We start from the raw sequence: 6,000 nt of genomic DNA, 5'->3' as shown, positions 1-6,000 counted from the left end.
AGTACATAGTCAATTAAGGTTGGTTCAATGACTGACGCATTGACCTATTCAACATCAGAGATTCTAAATTAGACAGGGTGGATTGACAAAGTAGGAATCCAAATGATAGACAGCTGGCAAAAGAGTAAATAAATAAGCTGTCATCAGAAGAGTGATGTTTGGTGGAAGGTATGAGAAACATAGGGGGCATATGAATCATTGGGGGTCCCAACAGGAAAGATGGTACTTTCAAGTTAGGACAGTTGTAAAAGGTCTGCCCTCAAAGGTGAATATTCTAAGGAGCAGGGTACTACAGGAAATTGTACAATAATAGCGGAAATATTACCACTCTTGGTCAAAACTTGAGGGAGGGAACCATATCTAGAATACAGAAAGTCATGAAAAAGAAATGACTCTTCTGAGAGAAATGACTCTTGGTCTAGAGACACAAGTCTAAGGTCACATCACAAGCAGAAAGTCAAGGGAATGTTTTCTGTGTCTCTCCTGATCCCACCTGGAAGCCTGAGGGAAAAGAGCCTGTGGGTTTAGTTTATAAAGGTCAGAATCCCAGGGCAGAAAGCAAGACAGAAAAATGAAGCATGGTTCTGAAGCAGCAAATGAAATATGTTCATCTTAAGATATTAGACATGAGGCTAAATCTAAAAGTGAGGATGAAGATGGCTGTTTGCCAGGTTGGAATCATACCAGGGGTGGGAGTTATCACTGTACTGCTGTATGAGGCATACCAAAATATGTCTTTATTTAGTTTATGTATCTGTGGGTTTTCCAGTTGGGTTTAGTTGGGGCAATCTAGCTATAGTAGCTTGTTCTACGACTAGTCTATCTATGCTTAACCATGGATGGTATTCTTACCAAGCTGGCAAAAATAGAAGAGAAAAAGCCCAGTCACACATATAATTTTCAAGATTTTGGTTAGTTCACATTTGCTAATGTTCAGCCAAAACAAGCCACATGGTCAATCCTGACACAGAGAGCATGACTATTTCTGGACAATAATCTATTGTGTCCATGAAAGATATTCCACATCTTTTCTTCTATAATATTGGTTAAGAAAAAGATTTGCAAATGACAGAGTTTATCTGATACATTTTGTAGAAGTGTCCACAGTACTATCCCTCCTCAAGGCTATAGAGACTCCTGTAATCCCAGCACTCTGGGAGGCTGAGATAGGAAGACTGCAAGTTGGAGCTTAGTCTGATTAACTTAGTGGCTTAGCAAGACCTGTCTCAAAATTAGAAATACAAAAGGGTAACTCAGTGCTGAGACCCTCAGGGGAGGTGGTGGACTTCTTTGTCTTAAAAATAATTTAAAATATATTATTAGCAATAGATTATGCTGCTAATTACTGCATATCCAGAATCTCTGTACATCCTAGGTTAAAATATGTTTCAATAATAGGTAAGAATGTAATTTTCTGGAATCTTTTAGAAATGCCCCAAAAATATTCATACTGCAGCTTACATAAAAATTCTATAGCTGGAAAGTTATCCTACAAGCATTGGTGTTAAAAAAAAGTACTGGTTTTGCGAAGGTAAAACATGCTTTCAAGATGCATACATGATTTCATTTCAAATACAATTTGGCAAATACACTGTTTTTTGCTTATTGTTTGGAGTAGCATTGAATTTAGCTATTACTTTGGCAAAATTATATTTTTATTTTAATTATTCCTTTCCAGAGACATGATAAATCTACTTATTAAACTAGTTTAGGCCCTTCAATACAGGGCTATTCAATATTTTCATATTGCTGCTCTATTCTTGGTAAATTTATTCTCAAATATTTTTATAATTTGTAGCTAATGTGAATGAGGTTCTCCATCATTTCTGCATATGTGTTGCTGGAAAAGGTAAAGGTACCCTACATTTTATATTAATCTGTGACTAGTCACTGCACTTAGAAATATGAGAATGAGTAACTTTGAGTTTCCTAGTTTAAAATGAAATAGAAAGGTGAAAAGTTTTTTTCCCTTTTAAAGTCTAGAATATAATAATGTCATAAATTGGAAAATAAAAATATTCCATTCATTTATCCTTTTTATCATCCATTCAGTTGAAATTTATTGAGCACCTGTTAAATTATTGGGTTGATGATAGTTGAAGAGACCAATGAAGATACTTTCTATCTTCAAGAAACTTATTTTGTGTGGTGGGAATAAAAATGTAAACAATAATTATAGCAATTATAGGCAATAATTATAGCATCTTTTCTTTATAAATGAGTGTAAAATTTCTGAAAATGGAACCTGAGATTTGGTGCTTAACAAGTACTGTTAGGGATTTAATGGTAGTTGAGTGTAAGAAAAATTCATTCCAATTGGAAGGCATGTGTTAAGTTTCATAGAAGGAATATTTCAGATGAACTATGAAAGATGGTAGAATTTTAAAAAGTGAAGAAGAGCATCCTGACCAAGGGCATAGCATGGTCACAACAAGGATCTATAAAAATTTAGCATTCTTGGGGCAGTGAGTAGTTGGGTATGGGGAATTTTAGGAACCTAAAGAGATGTGGTGGAAGAAGAGACTAACAGGGAAGTCTTGGAAATATTTGTGGGACTATAACATTCAAACTGGGGAGTTTGGACTTGATCAGTGAACACTGAGGAGCCAGCTAAGTCATGTATGGAAGGATTATAAGCCTGTAACTCAAGTGGCTATTTAAAAGTTAGACAGGAAACTAAGAATGTGAAATTAGGACTACTATGTAAGCTCTACGAACATACCATGTAAGAGATTGACGGTGAGAGCCAAATTTGAACAGTGACAGAGACAGTGGAGAGGAGAAGGATGTGGCAATTATCCCAATGTACATTGGGAGGGCTTTGAGAAGTAAGCTGATGTGTGTTGAGCACTACTTTTTGGCTCTAGTAGTTTATACCTGTGTAGTGGAGAGGATATTGGGGGCATTACTAAGAAAGAAAATAGGCAAAAAAATGCTGTTTTGTCTCCAGTTTTACAAATGTTGAGCTTAAGTTCAGAAGATACTTTTGGCACCCTAAAGAGGGTAATATAATGAATGGGTTACAGCCTGACAACCTTTATTGGTCTAAGTCTGAAGTGACCAGATTATTTTCAAGTGGCAAAATTGTGAACACTACAAAGAGTTTCAAAACAAGTAGTAAAAATTTTATGGAACTATATAACACTCAATCTTTTTGTTTGAGTCTTTTTTGCAATGTTGTTTTAATCCATTTCCCCCTCCCTGCTTCCTAAAGGCCATTAACCAAGGAAGGAATGCTTTTCTTTCTGAGTCCCCTTCCCAATTTGTAGCAGTCCAAAGGAACAATATGTTAAGTACAATTTGAAAAGTTTTGTTCTGTTTTTAATTTGGATTTGAAGGTTTAACTGTATCTCAGGGGATAAGGCTGCTTCTTTCACATGCAAAATAAAAACAGTTACTATCATCTAATGTGACCGTTGTGTCTGGTATCTCCAAACCAGGATGACCTGATGGTATTGCACAATGAACTTTCAGTAAAAGAAAAATTTGAGGGTGTGGACGAGAGTGGTGTGGCTACAGGCAGACCCAGCCAGGGCCCCACCCTGGCCCCAGCAGCTTGGGTACACAGGCTCAAGCCAAAGGCACACCCAGAAAAGAGCTGCACAGGCACACAAGTAGCAGCCAGAGTCCTGCCCTGATACCATAAGTAGGTGCATGGAGAACCTAGTCAGACTCTTGCTCAGACACCAGTGACTGGAATGCACAGCCCCCAGGTTAAAGCACTCCCAGAAAATAGCTGCATGTATGCCCTAGCAAGAGGCACACCTAGATACCATCCCAAGTGTGCACAGGCCCAAGCCAGAAGCCCACACAGACAACCGTTCAGCTCAGGGATCCAGAAGGCCATCATTATGAACCCAGGAATTGGTGCTCTGGTGAGCAGTAGAGAAAAGGCTGCTTAGTGGCTTCCTGAGAATTGAAGAACACAAGGTGAGCAAAGAGTTGCCTTGACAAAGGCACATCAGGCTGCTCCTGTTGAAATGAGAAGACAGGTAAACAAGTCTCAAAACCAGATTTCCAGATTACCTAAACCAACCCCAAAGAGAAATGAGAGAAAAATCTGATACTCAACCACCTGGAATCTCTGAACTGCCAATGAAAGAGGATCTGAAAAATACAAAATCAGAAATAATTTATCAGATAACAACAGAGATTGTGCACATAGTACAAGAAATGATTAAAAAACCTAAAACAGACACAGATATAAAAACAGGGGAGGCTGAGGAACATGATGGAATCCCAACATAGGAAACAAATGGAATCCCTAAGACATGCAAACAGATTTCCAGGAGATTAAAAACTCCATTGAAAGTTTATGCAGCAGGATGAGCCACTGTGAGGACAGAGTTTCAGATATAGAAGATAGGATTGCAATTAGTGACCAGGAAAATAAAAATTTCTTAAAAATAGTAAGGAACTATTGGAAATCAGTCCAGCAGCTGCTAGAGGAATCAAAGAATAACATGACAAGTCAGAGTCAATGAAGAAAAAGAAGAGCTCGGGTGACATTAAAAACTTCTGTTCACAGAATAAATGGCAGAAAACTTCCTAAGCAGGGGAAAAGAATTTGATATACAGATAAGTCTGGCACATAGAACTCCAACTAGTGGGAATAAAAACAAAATCTACAATAATAGTTAAGATTCCAGACACCCAAGAGAAGAGAAAAATTCTCCAAGTAGTTAGAAAAAAGAAACTAATCATATACAAAGGAAAGCCCATCAAATTACAGCAGACTACTCAACACAAACTCTCAAGGGAAGAAGAGCTTGGATGAATTTCAAGCCCTAAGTGGGGGAACAATATTCCAACACAGATTGATGTAACCTGCAAAACTATCTTTCAAAACTGATAGAGAAATATGATACTTTCATGAGAAAAAGCTCCTCACAAATCTCATGAATATGAAACTAGCACTCCAGAAAATTTTAAACAATATCCTAAGAAAAGACAATGAGGATCACAACCTTAGGAAGCCAAGCAGAATGAACCCATAAGCTATGACAAGAAATTAAATGCAAGGAGGGGAGAATCCAACAAAAAGTAAAAGTCATGACAAGGATAAATCAATATGTGTCAGTTATAACCATCAAGGTAAATGATTTAAATTCACCAATAAATAGAAATAGACTGGCAGAATGGGTCAAGAAGCAAGATACAACACTAGGCTGCTTACAAGAAACACATTTATTTCAAAAAGAATCTCATAGGTTGAAAATTAAAGGGTGGAAAACAGTACTTCATGAGACAGGAACCTGAAAAAAGCAAGAGTACCGATCATCTTTGCAAATTACATGGACCACAAACCAACACTGAATATGAGAGACAAAGAGGACACTACATCCTTGCAAAGGGAACAGTCCAAGAGGAACAGATGAAAATATATATGCACCAAAACTAGTGTGACCATTTGCATAAAACAAATACTAACAAAAGTGAAAAATCATATGAAAAACTAATACAATAGTAGTGGGGGACTTCAATACCCCACTGTCACAAATAGATAGATCAAGGAGACGAAAAATAATCTATGAAATAGTAGAAGCCAATCAAACTCTTGAACAAATGGATTTAAGAATGTTTATAGAGTGTTCTACCCCACAAAATCAGAATGCACATTCTTTCAGCTGCACACAGGTCATTCTCCAAAATAGACCACATACTTACTCAAAGAACATGTTTAAGTAAGTGGTTATTCCCTTTATATTATCGGACCATATTGCAATGAAATTGGAGATCAATAGTATGAGAATCCACAAAATTTCATAAACACATGGAAATTAAACAACACATGTTTGAATAACCAGTGGGTCACAGAGGAAATTAAAGAAGAAATCAGACAGTTTTTACAATTAAATGAAAATGTCAATACAGTATAACAAAATCTATGGGACACAAGGAAAGGAGTCTTATGAGGGAAATTGATAGTAAATATTAGGAAAAAAGAGAGAGCTCAATTAAAAAACCTGATGCTGAACCTCAAGCTTCTAGAAAAAGAAG

Source organism: Fukomys damarensis, unplaced genomic scaffold, assembly GCF_012274545.1.
Source record: "Fukomys damarensis isolate Sample0158 unplaced genomic scaffold, DMR_v1.0_HiC HiC_scaffold_24, whole genome shotgun sequence".
NCBI lineage: Eukaryota > Metazoa > Chordata > Mammalia > Rodentia > Bathyergidae > Fukomys > Fukomys damarensis.
The sequence above is the reverse complement of the archived record's forward strand: the minus strand, read 5'-3'. Positions refer to the sequence as shown.